A 14,298-nucleotide genomic window follows, 5' to 3' on the forward strand; every position below is an offset into this window, starting at 1 on the left:
TGATGTGAAAAGGTCTGTGTCTTATCAGTAGCTACCTCTCCTTCCAGGAGGAAGCTTCCATATTTAATAGGAAAGGAAAGGCTGACACATATTGTTAAATGCAGTTTGCCAACCATGCCCCCCCATGGGTTTATACATTTATATTTTCCTACATCTCTCCATATTTTAAAAATACCACCTTCTACCAAGATGAACCCACTATGGATGGTCCCACTCGCTGCCTTTTCAGGTGATATAGGAAATATTACTTGAAGCCCACATTGGATTTTTTGGTGAGCTATTCTTTAAACTACAACAATGGATCAAATGGTTAGGAAATTAAACTTGTCTATTTGGATGGGGGGGTAATATTTTAGGATTCAGGAGACAGGCTTATACAGGAGTCAAACTGTTTTCTCTGCCATTGCAACCCAACTATTGGAATTTCAGTAACTGCGCCAAAGAAAAAGTATTTGACGGTAAAGTCAAAAAGTCATATATTTGTACTAAAAAAAAAAAAATGTAGAAAAAATGAAGTGTCAAAACATCCATCCTTTTATTATCCTTCTGTAATGCTATAACAATCAGTGACCAAATCGTGAGTGGTCACTTCAAACGCTCATATTCGTACCCCTTACTACAATAGTTTGCTTTATATTTCTGTGAAATTTATATAATCAATCTGGCTGAGAAACAACAAAGGGAAAAATATGTTACCAGTTCCAGGCAAATAGCCAAACCTGGACAGACTTTTAGTATCAAAGCAGTTGCTCTAATGACATTAGCTTAATTATTAACACTCCCCATATTCTCATCATGTGGAACAAGTTGAAGTATTAGGTAATTATGGCCTAGACTTCAATCCAGTAAACTAAAATACATTTCATATTCAGTGACAGAACCTTAAGGTTTTGTATATATTAATCTCTTAAATGCTTACTCATATAGGGTCACCATCATTATCGTTTTGTATGTGTACCTGAAGACATTGCTGCTACTACTTAAGTCAGAGCTGCTGGAGTCTAATCAAAGAGAAACATTAAATTCTTACCTGAGAATTTCCTTTCCTTGTTACTTCCTGGTAGCATAGGAGATTGATCCGCTATCCGAATAGGGCAGGAAAGATTTAAACCTCCCCCTTACCCACAGTGAATACAAAAGCCCAAATACGGTAAACAAAAAAGCCTTTATTTAGGGAGGGCAACAAAAATTGCTACCGGAAAGTAACAAGGAAAGGAAATTCTCAGGTAAGAATTTAATGTTTCCCTTGTTACTTCCGGTAGCATAGGAGATATAAAAAAAAAAAGACACTTAGGGAGGGTAAGACAAAACGGACTCCGAGACTCTTCTACCGAATCTGGCATCGCCCAGACCGGTGGATTGCAGACGGTAATGTTTTATAAAAGGTATGCGCATTCTTCCATACCACGGCTTTGCAAATCTGTTCAATAGGCACTCCAGAAGCCTCGACCCAAGATAAGGCGACCGCCTGAGGGGAATGAGCCTTGAGATCAGAGGCAGGTTCTTTGTCGGCCAATATGTAGGCATGAGAAATAGCGGAAATCAGCCATCTAGCTATAGAGAATGTCGAAACTCTAAGACCTTTTCTACTTCCGGAAAAGGAGACAAATACCCTATTTGCTCGATTATAAGACGAGGGTTTTTCAAATAGGTCTGACTATGAGACGACTAAGATCCAGATCCCCGCAGCTGCAGGGGACCTGGATCCTCCTGTCTCCCCCCCCCCCGCCCCACTTACCGGTACTCCTGAGTGTGTAGTTGGGGCAGCGTGTAGATGTCTACGCGATTCGCGTAGACAACTTCCGCTGCAGCAGGAAGGAGGTGTGGCTAGCAGCGGGGGTTGTCTGTGTCCATCGAGCAGACCTTCCCCGGCTGTCAGAGATCAGAGTTCGCCGCATCGGTTCCCACTGCTGGGAACTCTGATCTCTGACAGTCGGGGAAGGTCTGCGCGATGGACACAGACAACCCCCGCTGCAGCGTAAGTGCGTGGGATCTACACGCTGCCCCGGCTACATGACGGTAAGTTTGGGGGGGGCGGGGGAGTGTTAAATGGGGGGCATAAGGCATTTCTGGAGGCAGAGTGCTCTGTGAAATGCCTTTAACCCCTTTAATGCCACTCTGCCTCCAGAAATGCCTTTTTAACCTTCTATACGCCACTCTGCCTCCTGAATGCCTTAAACCTCCCTATATGCCACTCTTCCCCATAATATGCCTTTTTAACCCTCTAAATGCCAGAGTGGCATATAGGGGTATAAGGCATTTCTGGAGGCAGAGTGGCACATAGGGGGTTAAAAGGCATATCATGGGGCACAGTGGCATTTAGAGGGTTAAAAGGCATATCATGGGGCACAGTGGCATATAGGGGGTATAAGGCATTTCTGGGGCAGATGTGCATAACTGGGGGGCAGGTTGGAAAATAGAAGGAAATAAAACCAAAATATTTTTCTCAATCATAGCTTTTATAAAAAAAAAAATAGTTTAGATGAATTAACATTTACTGGTAAAACTTTTTTCCTATAGGGTCGTCTTATATTCAGGCTTTTTCTTTTTTTCCTAAATTAATATTCAGATTTGGGGGGTCGTCTTATAATCAGGGTCGTCTTATAATTGAGAAAATACGGTAGATTTGAAGACCTTCTCCATGGAGCAGTCTTCTGTAGATAGACTTCCAAACACCTGCGTACATCCAAGCAATGGAGACGGCGTTCCTTGTCATTACCAGGTTGAGGACAGAAGACCGGAAGGACAATATCCTGATGATAATGGAAAGGTGACATGGAAAATACTGGAGGTAAGGTTTTCAAATGGATAGAGTCTGAATCTCGGCTGTTCTTCTAGCTGATGTTAAAGCCACCAGTAGGACCACCTTCCAAGTGAGAATCTTGATCGGAATATCCCCGAGAGGCTCGAAGGGAGGAGAAGTAAGGCTGGATAGGACAAAATTCAAGTCCCAGGAGGACATTAGCGGCCTCTTGAATGGACAAATTCTAGCGATAGCCTTCATAAAACGGGATATCCAAGGGTGTGTGTCTAACTGTTCGGCGGACAGGGAGCTGAGGGCTGCAACATGGACCTTCAGGCTGGAGACAGACCCTTATGGAAACCTGCCAGGAGGAAATCTAGGATGTTGCCGATAGAGACAACAGGACCCTGAACACCATAAGGAGAAGGACTTGCGGATCTTATCATACCGGAGGTTGGTAAATTCTCGCCGGTTCTTCATCAAGGTTACAGCTAGTTCTTTAGAGAGACCTGCCTGAACCAAAGTCTCCCTTTCAGGAGCCATGCTGATAAACTGAAACAGGCTGGATTTGGGTGGAGGACAGGCCCGATGGAGCAGGTCTGGTTTGTTCTCCAACCTTAGTGGGCTCTCTATGGATCAACTCCGCCAAAAAACCTTCTCTGACCTGAGAGCTGCTTACAGATCTGCCCCTTCCTGACCTCAGACGCCTCCTGGCAGACTGAGATGGAACCGGAAGCACGTCACTGTGAGGATCAGACGCCTCGTGGCTGAAATCGCCGGCAGACTGAAGCGGAGTCCTGGCGTCCTGCTTCAAGCTAGCCCACCCAAGGGCTGCTAAAGGTAAGTAAGCTAGAGTCCCACTGAGGACCCTGCATGAGGGAGCCCTCCCGAGGACCGGAGAGGGTTAAACGGCAAGGCGATTGCCCGCTACCCAAAGTGAGACTGCAGCACTGGACAGGAGAGCTCTCCCACAAGCTCCAAAAAATAACAAACAGGGGATGCACCTACCCAGATAGGGCAGGAAAGAACTATGGGTAAGGGGTAAGTTCTGGGGGTTTAAATCTTTCCTGCCCTATTCAGATTGGCGGAGCTACCTCTTATGCTACTGGGAGTAACAAGGGAAATGGGGTTTTCTAAGTAGCAAAAATTTAAAACTTTATTGCATAAAACAATTTATGGAAGTTTTCAAATAACAGCGATAGCATCACTGGAATTTTCCATATAATTTTTTACCCCTCAGTTATTATGGACAATCACCATTATTTGTAATCAAGTGCTTTGCTTTATTTGTCTTACCCATATCAGTACCGCTTTGCATAAAATCATAAGCTTCGGACTGGTAGATTGTTCTAGTCATACATCTCTCCCTATAAAAGGAAAGCCATTCTGCAGAAACTATTTATTTTCTAGTAAATAAAGGCTATCAATGCATCAATGGTTATACCAATACAACAGTATGAAAAGGCAATCTATCACTAAAGTACCTGTGATCAAGTTCTTTAAATTATGTATTACTCCGAATGTATAAAATAGCAAGTCTGTTATTTCCAAAGCATACTCATGCTATAAATAGTGTATGACATAGAAAATACTAGGCAAAGCACTTTTTAATCTGTGGTAAAAATGGAGCTTATATCTTGTACCTCATAAATCTGCATTTCCTAGTATAAGGTGGTATTTGACATCATACCTCAAAAGACTCCTTATTCAGAAGGAATTCCCTATCATTCAGCCATAAAAAGTCACACATTTATGTATAGAAACAGCTGAACATATGTGAATTATTCTACTTCTAATAAGGCTGAGGCTTGAGTCATTATATTGTTTACTACAAAGCAGTATCATCATGGGGAGATCCAGGAGAAAGATGGCAGCCTGGTCCGGTCCAAGGCATCAATAGGTAAATCCAGAGGTAGTTTAGATTTACTTCTTTATTGCAACCTGCATTAAGGACAAGCTGATGCTTCATCATGGTAAAATAGTTTTGTGGTGAATGTGTGTGTGTCTGGATATGTTAGTGTGCATCTGCTTATGTGTGTGGGGACTGTGTGTATGTGTCAGATATGTTAGTGTGTGGCAGGGTATATTATTATGGGTGTCTTTGTTTATGTGGCTATTTTAGCGTATGTTTGCTATTGTGTGTGTTTGTGCATATCAAGGTATGTTGGTGCGTTTGCAAGTTAGCTTCTCTGTGTGTGTATGTCCAGTTGTAGTAGTGTCAGTGTGTCTTGCTGAGTGTGTTTTAGTGTTTAGTGCCTGGTTGTCTTGGTGTGAGTGTCTGGGTATGTGCATTATTTTAAAGTGTCCAGGTGTGTGTTTTAGTGTAGGTGTGTTAGTGTGAATGTGCATATATTAGTGTGTGTCTATGCGCATGTATTAGTTTTGAGTGTCTGATTGTGTTAGTGTCTATGGTTATGTGAGTTAATGTGTTTCCGTTTGTTAGTGTCTGGTTTTGCTACTGTGTGCGTGAGTGTCGCTCCCAAAATCAGGTTCCTGGTACACCCCTGAGTATTATAAGGAGCCAGGAATGGCAGCCAGGGTGTCTGAAAACTAGAACCGAGTTTAAAAACATGTTAAAAATCAGTTATGTATATCTTCCAAGAAGATGCTTTGCTTTAGCTGTATAAGTTACCACACCTATCAACTGGTATTTAAAGCAAAGCACTAGGTAGCTATATATTCCAAAAAGGTGCTGATCCCTGTTGCCTATTCTCAGCTGAAAACCTAACCGAAAGGGTCTTAAAGGGGGGACACACACACAAAGCCTATTTTCCTGTCAAGAAGGGAAAACGGGATACTGTTCACTGAACTAAACCTACTACTATTCTGAAACGTAATCACTGGGTAAAATAGCTAATTTCCCTTCATCAGTCATTTCCATACCTTTTGTGACACCTTTGTATAAGCATACCTGCAGCCATACTTGCTCCAGGGCCAACTTTAATGCGGGGAAAAAGCCTGCAGGGGTCACAACTAGGGCTGGACTGGCCCGGGAAACCGGGAGAGTGTCCTGGTGTGTGTTTGGGTGTAAGTGTGGCAGAGCCTGTCCTGGTGTGTGTGTGTTTGGCTGTCGGTGCACAGAGCCTGTCCTGGTGTGTGTGTTTGGGTGTCTGTGCGGCAGAGCCTGTCCTGGTGTGTGTGTTTGGGTGTCTGTGCGGCAGAGCCTGTCCTGGTGTGTGTGTTTGGCTGTCGGTGCAGCAGAGCCTGTCCTGGTGTGTGTGTTTGGATGTCGGTGCAGCAGAGCCTGTCCTGGTGTGTGTGTTTGGGTGTCTGTGCGGCAGAGCCTGTTCTGGGGTGTGTGTTTGGGTGTCGCTGCAGCAGAGCCTGTCCTGGTGTGTGTTTTGGGTGTCGCTGCAGCAGAGCCTGTCCTGGTGTGTGTTTTGTGTGTCGGTGCAGCAGAGCCTGTCCTGGTGTATGTATTTGGGGACACCTGTGTTGGGGTGTGTGGCAAAAGGTGGTAAGCTTGCTTAAATACTACTTCATCATTGACAGTCTCAACGAGGAAGACTAACATCCACACTACTTCTCATATGATCCCCTAAACCCTAGGTTAAAGTATTACCAGAACATGTTTTACAGGTAGGTGTTTTGCCCATAAGCAGGGATTTAATGAGTAATGTTAAAATACACTTCCCTACCACCTTATAGTTCTGAATTCAGCATTTTTATGTCTGTTTGGATATTACTACAGTATACACCACTCCGGTGCTTTTACCCCTTCAATCCCAGAGCAATTTTGCCATTTTTGCCATGTCGGTTCAGCGATTATTCTCATTTCCTGTGAATAGTGTACCCATGTAAACTATATATTGTTTTTTCAAGGAGAGATAGAGCTTTCTTTTGATACCATAGTTGGATGATTAGCTGAAAATTTAGAATGAGAAATTTAGTAAAAACTAGCGAAAATTTGAAAAAAAAACAGCTTTTTTTTTACATTTTCCCTCACAAAATTAGGTAAAGTGATGGAAAAGTTTATCAATTCAGGTGTCCTAATTTCAGAAATACCTAATTTATATAGATTTTCCATACTTTCCCAGCACCAGGGAACATACTATAAGGTGTACATTTTTTGTAGAATTTTTATGCTTATGGCTTAACGGGTTTGGGGGTTGTGAACGGGGGCAGGAGGGTTATACTGGCTAGATGTTATGCTAGGGCAATCGGATGTAAGGTTTTTAAATTTTTTTATGATTATTATCTTTTTTATATATTAAATGTTTTTATTTTATTTTTTTTGTATTTTTCATATATATATATATATATATATATATATATTTTTTTTTTTTTTTTATTTATTTTTTTTTATTTTTTTTTTAAATGGTTACAGGTCCTCTTAGGGACCTCCTGAACATGCCAGTGATGTCACAATCACTTAGCTCACATTATTATTATTTTTTTTATATTATTTATATTATTATTTTAATTATTTTTTTATTATTATTTTTTAAATGAATAATCTTTTTTTTTTTATTCCTTTTCTGTTTCAGGACAGGAGGAGGGTGAGAGACATGGTTTCTCACTCCCCTCCCCCGCGATCCCCCTGCACCCATCACACTGTGATCTATATGCAGGTCCTCACAGACGTGCATAGAGATCGCAGCGTTTTCTAGGCGATATCCTGTCCTCTGATGAACTTCCGGGTTATGTCAGCAGTGACGAAACCCGGAAGGGAATGCCCGATCGCGCAAGCTGTTACATCAGATCAGACAGCAGAAAGACGGTGATCCTGGCTTCTGCTGTCAGGGGGGAGTATAGGTCTCCCGTGCAGCCTGGTCTCCTGTGCAGCCTGATCTCCCGTGCAGCGGCAGGGATGTGTCCCTGATGCTGCAAGAAGGGCTGGACGTTCCGGTACGTCCATAGGGGATTCTTAGAATGCGTTTTTTGGACGCACCGGTACGTCCATAGGGGATTGAAGGGGTTAACTTACCATTACCATATATACTTATATTATACCCTGCTGCCGATATATATATTGTATTGGCTCGGATATAGGCCGCCCCCGTATATAGGCCGCACCCTAAAAGTTTGGTGCCTTTTTAAAGAAAAAGTTTTTTTAATAGACATGCTGCCACTCTGCCCCCCCCGAGATATGCTGCCACTGTCCTTCTCCTCCCCACCCCGAGATATGCTGCCACTAACCCCCCCCGAGATATGCTGCCACTCTGCCCCCCCCCCTGACTTACCAGAGCAGACTCCCAGGTGTCTTGCGGGGCCGGCAGGGGACATCTACGCAATATGCGTAAACAACTTCTGGTGCCACCAGGGTGTCTGCTCTGGTAAGTCTTGGGGGCAGAGGTAAAACGCATCGTGCGGACGCTCACCGTATGCGGCGATGCGCGTAAACAACCTCCGCTGCCCGCACGTCTGCACGATTTGCTTTAACAATCTCCCTTGCCGGGACTCCCCCCTGTGGGAAGTGCTGGCAAGGGAGGCTGTCTGAGCGTATCAGAGAGTAGAATGCAGGTCCCCTGCACCGCTGCGGGGGATCTGTATCCTAACCCTGATGCCTGCCCGGTGCCCGGAACTGCATGTCTTAAAGTGGGGGAAAAAAGCGCCGCCTATATTCGGGCCAATAAGGTATTAATATTTGACCCTGCTGCCAATATATATTAATATTAGCCCCTATTGCCAATATATATTATTAGTCCCTGCAGCCAATATATATTAATATTAGCCCCTGCTGCTGATATATATATAAATAATAGACCCTGCTGCCAATATGAATATAAATACTAGACCCTGCTGCTAATAAATATTAATATTAGCACCTGCTGCCAATATATGTTAATATTAGCTCCTGCTGCCAATATATATTAGCCCCTGCTGCCGATATATATTAATATTAGCCCCTGCTGCCGATATATAATAATATTAGACCCTGCTGCCGATATATATAGTATTAGTCCCTGCTTCCTATATATATTAATATTAGCCCCTGCAGTCAATATATATTAATATTAGACGCTGCTGCCAATATATATAAATATTAAACACTGCTGTCAATATATAAATAAATATTAGAGCCTGCTGCCAATATATAAATAAATATTAGCCCCTGCTGCCAAAACATATGTAAATATTTGCCCCTGCTGCCAATATATTTTATAGTGAAAAAATTGGACCCTACCCAAGCATTTCCTTGGGCCCCGCTCAACGCTCCCTTGCATGCAATCACTCCCTCCGCATACCAAAAAAAAAAATATTTGCCACACTGACTGCAGATCAGAGGAAGATAGTGAGAGTCAGTCCTTATGACTGCACCGTGACATTGAGAGTTCCTCTCCCCTGTAATCATCCCCAGAGTCCTTTTGTCCCCTCATTCACTAAACCATACCACTCTTTTACTTACACCCTGTAGTTCAGGTATAGATCAAATAAACAACATATGGAAACAGCACATGCAACTGAATAAGACAAAAAACCTTGTGTTTGCAGGTATACATAAATAATGTATGGAAACATAGCATTGTAGGTATAAACCAACAGAACACACAAACCCAGCATTGCAGGTATATATCAACTGGAAATCACATGTACACTCAGTACTGAAGGTATAGATCAAATAAACAACACATGGAAACAGCACTCCAGGTATTGATAAGACATACAAATCCTATATTTGCAGGTAAACATAAATAATGTATGGAAATATAGCCGGTACAGATCAACAGAATAACACAAAACCCAGCTTTGCAGGTATGTATCAATTGGAAATTACATATAAACTCTGCATTAAAAGGTATAGATAAACCCCCTAAATTACAGGCATAGAAAACTGGTCACACACCCCAAAGCCAACCCTGGCGTCCACACTGCCCACATAGAACCTGACCAGCACCCAAATTACCCATACATATGACGTGCCATCTTTGTCGCCAAACAGCCCCAGTATGAGTCAACTTTGTCCCCAAACAGCTGAACGTACGCCATGTTTGTCCCATAAACACACTATCTGTGCCATCTTTGTCCCCATTGCCTAAACACCCTGCTTATACCATCTTTGCTTTTTTGACAAATCAATAATACACCTATGATTCGTAAACACTCACTAATTCACACAATAATTTATTATTTCACACATTATTATTATTTACACATATTCATTAATGCATCCACACATTAATCCATTCATTCTCTCTCTCATTCTGACTCTTTATTTCAATATTCTTGCCACCTTCCTTTCTCCATATCTACCCCCTCTCCCTCCCTATCTACCCTATCTAATCCCTCTCTGTCCCTACCCTATCTAACCCCTCTCCCTCCCTCCCTAATTCCTCTCCCTCCCTATCTACCCCCTCTCCCTCCCAATCTATCCTATCTATCCCCTCTCCCTTCCTATCTACCACCTCCCCCCGCGAGGTCCCTGTCTCCCTGGTTCTGCCGCAGTGTGCGCGGCTTCACTGTTGAGCGCTGTGACCAAGGCAGAGGCCTCGCGGAGAAGAGTGAGAGACGCCGAACGGTTTCTGAAAACTTATTTCTCAGCGACCGTTCGGCGCCTCTCTCTCTCCTCCACGTCTATTACAATTTTTTTAAAAAAAACTGCGTTTTAATTGGGGGGCACAGCATGATGTAGGGGGGGCCATGGCCCCCTCTGGCCCCTCCGCCGACGCCACTGCGATGTTTGCAATATCATTAAATGCGTAAAACGATTGCATTACAATCAGATCATACCTACTAAGTAGATCATATCTACTAAGTGACATTACATATGAACCAAACATATAAAAATGTATGTAAAATATTCTTTAGACTTCTCGTTATTTTAGGTAAAGTTTTTTTATATATTCTTCTGGCAAGACTTGAACACTTGGCTTTTCACAATTAGTCCTGTTCTCTGTGGGTTTGCCAATCTGGCAGCCTCTTGTACTTATGAATATCTGTGTCTTATCGAGTGTATATATTACTATATGCTATTCCTCCTTGACCCGGAGAACAGGGCCGGACTGGCCCACCGGGATACCCGGAAATTTCCCGGTGGGCCGGTCGGTGCGTGGGCTGCTCGGCAAGCAGACCCATATTCAAAACAGCCGCTGAGCGGCTGGGAGCAGAATTGAAAGCGGCACCGGGGTCGCCTCCTCCCGCCGCCGGCACCTAATGAAGTTAAAGAGACCGGCCTGCACACACTGCGCCGGCCAGTGCCTCAGCACTTTGTTTTAGTCTTAGGGGTGGGACGAAGAGCTGAGGCACGACCATTGGGCAGGCCCCTTTAACTTCATGAATGCCGGCCTCCACCCGCTGCCCCCACCAGACACCAGAAGCAGTGGTAAGTCGCGCGAGGTGTTATATGGGGGGCTTAAGGCTTTTCTGGAGCCCCATGATATGGCTTTTAACCCCCTTTATGCCAGTCTGCCTCTAGAAATGCCTTTTAACCCCCTGTATGCCACTATGTCCCATGATATGCCCCTGGCATATAGGGGTATAAGGCGTTTCTGGAGGCAGAGTGGCATATAGGGGGTTAAAGGCATATCATGGGGCAGAGTGGCATATAGGAGGGTATAAGGCATACATATATATATGTATAATTTGTATTACATATTATATCCACAAAATAAATACTGCAGTAACAGAGACACAACAAATTATTTCTTTGGTTTCCAGGAGGTTAAATTGACTTTTTATTACTCTAAATATTACCACAACATTAAAGTACCAGAGATATGTCACCAGACATACACATTGGTCCTGGGGCCCCCACAGTCCCACACTGGTGTGCTACAAAACACTTTGCTACCTTGGATACTGATGCAATGTTTTGAACGTACATAGGTGTGGGGTGTACTTCTTTAACAGGGGTCCTGGGGGGCTCCCATTTAAATATAAGGGGCTTTGTAGAAATAGCCAACATTGTTTTTAAACATGAGGAAGACAGGTGCTCTTTTTAACACAGAAAGAACCATGGGGGATTACCATGATGGGCCATATGGAGGACTGGGTCCTAACTCAATACAGGGCCCCAAAAAGTCTCATGGCAACGCCAGACATATATAAATGCTCGATTACAAGACGACCCCCCAAAATCTGAATATTAATTGATGGAAAAAAAAGAAAAAGCCTGAATATAAGACGACCCTATAGGAAAAAAGTTTTACCAGTAAATGTTAATTCATGTAAACTATGTGAACTATTTTTTTTTTTTTTAATAAAAGCTATGATTGAGAAAAATATTTTGTTTTTATTTCCTTTTTTTCCAACCTACCCCCCCCAGTTATGCACATCTTACATAGTTACATAGTTATATAGGCTGAAAAAAGACATGCGTCCATCAAGTTCAGCCTTTCCTATATCTGTTAATTTGTTGCTGTTGATCCAAAAGAAGGCAAAAAAAACCCCGGTTTCGCTCTTTCCAATTTTGCACTAACCAGGGAAAAAAAATCCTTCTTGACCCCAAAATGGCAGTCAGATTTCTCCTTGGATCAATAAGCCGTTTCCCCATAATTAAAGATTATATCCCTGAATATTATGTTTTTCCAGGTATCCATCCAGTTGCAGGTTAAACGTCTGTACAGACTCTGATAAAACTACCTCTGCAGGCAGAGAATTCCACATCCTTAGTGTCCTTACTGTAAAAAACCCTTTCCTCTGCTTTAGTCTAAATCTCCTTTCTTCCAATCTAAACGCATGACCACGTGTCCTATGCATAGTCCTGTTTATGAACAGATTTCCACACAATGGTTTGTATTGCCCCAAATATATTTATATAATGTTATCATATCCCCTCGCGACGTTTTTCTAAACTAAACAGATTTAAATTACCGTATTTGCTCGATTATAAGACGAGGTTTTTTCCAGAGCAAATGCTCTGAAAAATACCCCTCGTCTTATAATCGAGGTCGTCTTCTAATCAGACCTCATTCTGCTTCGGCCGTGCTGCTTACCTGGCTTTGATCGCGAGCGGCGTCTCTGCTATTAGCAGCAGAACAGGAAGCTAGCACATAACTCCTCACATAACTCTGCCTCCCCCCTCCTTCCTCTGGGGGCGGGGCCAGAGAAGTTGCTCGCACAGCCGGGCCCCTGCAGAAGTCTGCGAGTGGGAGATCAGCAGTTCAGGTAAGGGGGTGGGTGAGTAGGGGGATTGAGAGAGTGTGTGTGTGTGTGTGTGTATGTGTGATTACTGGAATGAATGAGTATTTAAATGTTTGTGAATGAGTGTGTGTGTGTGTGTGTGATAGCATGGATGTGTAAGGGGGGTGGGGGTGGGGGTGGTAGCATAGCATAGGGAGGCTGTAATCACACTTCTAACATCCCCAGGTTCCAGCATGTACTGGCTGCCTTGGCTTGATAGCAGTGTGATTGCTGTTAGCAGTATATATATATATAGCTCTCCAGAAATGCATTTTAACCCCCTATATGCCACTCAGCCCCATGATATGCCTTTTAACCAGAGTGGCATATAGGGGGTTAAAAGGCATATCATGGGGCACAGTGGCATAAAGGAGGGTATAAGACAAGACATTTCTCATATGCCTTTTAACCCCCTATATGCCCCTCTGCCTCATGATATGCCTTTTAACCCCCTATATGCCAGAGTGGCATATAGAGGTATAAGGCATATCATGGGGCAGAGGGGCATATAGGGGGTTAAAAGGCATATCATGGGGCACAGTGGCATAAAGGAGGGTATAAGACATTTCTGGAGGCAGAGTGGCATATAGAGGGTTAAAAGGCACATCATGGGGCAGAGTGGCAAATAGGGGGGTATAAGGCATTTCTGGGGGCAGAGTGGCAAGCCTGGGGGCAGATGTGCATAACTGGGGGGGGGCAAGGTTGGCAAGTAAAAGGAAATAAAAAATATATTTTTCTCAATCATAGCTTTTATTAAATATGAAAATTAGTTTACATGAATTAATATTTACTAGTAAAACTTTTTTCCTATAGGGTAGTCTTATATTCAGGCTTTTTGTTTTTTTCCTAAATTAATATTTTGATTTTGGGGGGTCGTCTTATAATCAGGGTCGTCTTATAATCGAGCAAATACGGTAGTTAACCTTTCTTCATAACTATAGTGCTCCATTCCTTTTATTAATTTTGCAGCCCGCCTCTGCACCCTTTCTAGTGCTATGATATCCTTCTTTAGAATAGGTGCCCAAAACTGCACAGCATATTCAAGGTGCAGCCTTACCATTGATTTATACAGAGGCAAAATTATATCTTTATCCCGCGACTTGATCTGCCCCCAGGCTTGCCACTCTGCCCCAGAAATGCCTTATACCCCCTATATGCCACTGTGCCCCATTATATGCCTTTAACCATCTAATTGCCAGTGCCCCATGATATGCCTTTTAACCCTCTATATGCCACTGTGCCCCATGATATGCCTTTTGACCCCCTATGTGCCACTCTGCCTCCAGAAATGCCTTATACCCCTATATGCCACTCTGGCATTTAGGGGGTTAAAAGGCATATTATGGGGCAGAGTGGCATATGCCTTATGCCCCCATTTAACACCCTCATTCCTCCTCCTCCCTCCAAACTTACCGGTGCTTCTGAGTCCCCGGTGCGTAGCCGGGGCAGCGTGTAGAGGTCTACACGATTCGCGTAGACAACTTCCGCTGCAG

At 43.3% G+C, this 14,298-nt stretch overlaps 1 protein-coding gene across 2 annotated transcripts in view; it reads right to left on the bottom strand.

The window, feature by feature from the left end:
* Window positions 1–14,298, bottom strand: part of DHRS11 (dehydrogenase/reductase 11) — a 106,736-nt gene that overhangs the window by 55,306 nt on the left and 37,132 nt on the right. The window lies entirely within an intron of this gene.

Source organism: Spea bombifrons, chromosome 2, assembly GCF_027358695.1.
Source record: "Spea bombifrons isolate aSpeBom1 chromosome 2, aSpeBom1.2.pri, whole genome shotgun sequence".
NCBI lineage: Eukaryota > Metazoa > Chordata > Amphibia > Anura > Pelobatidae > Spea > Spea bombifrons.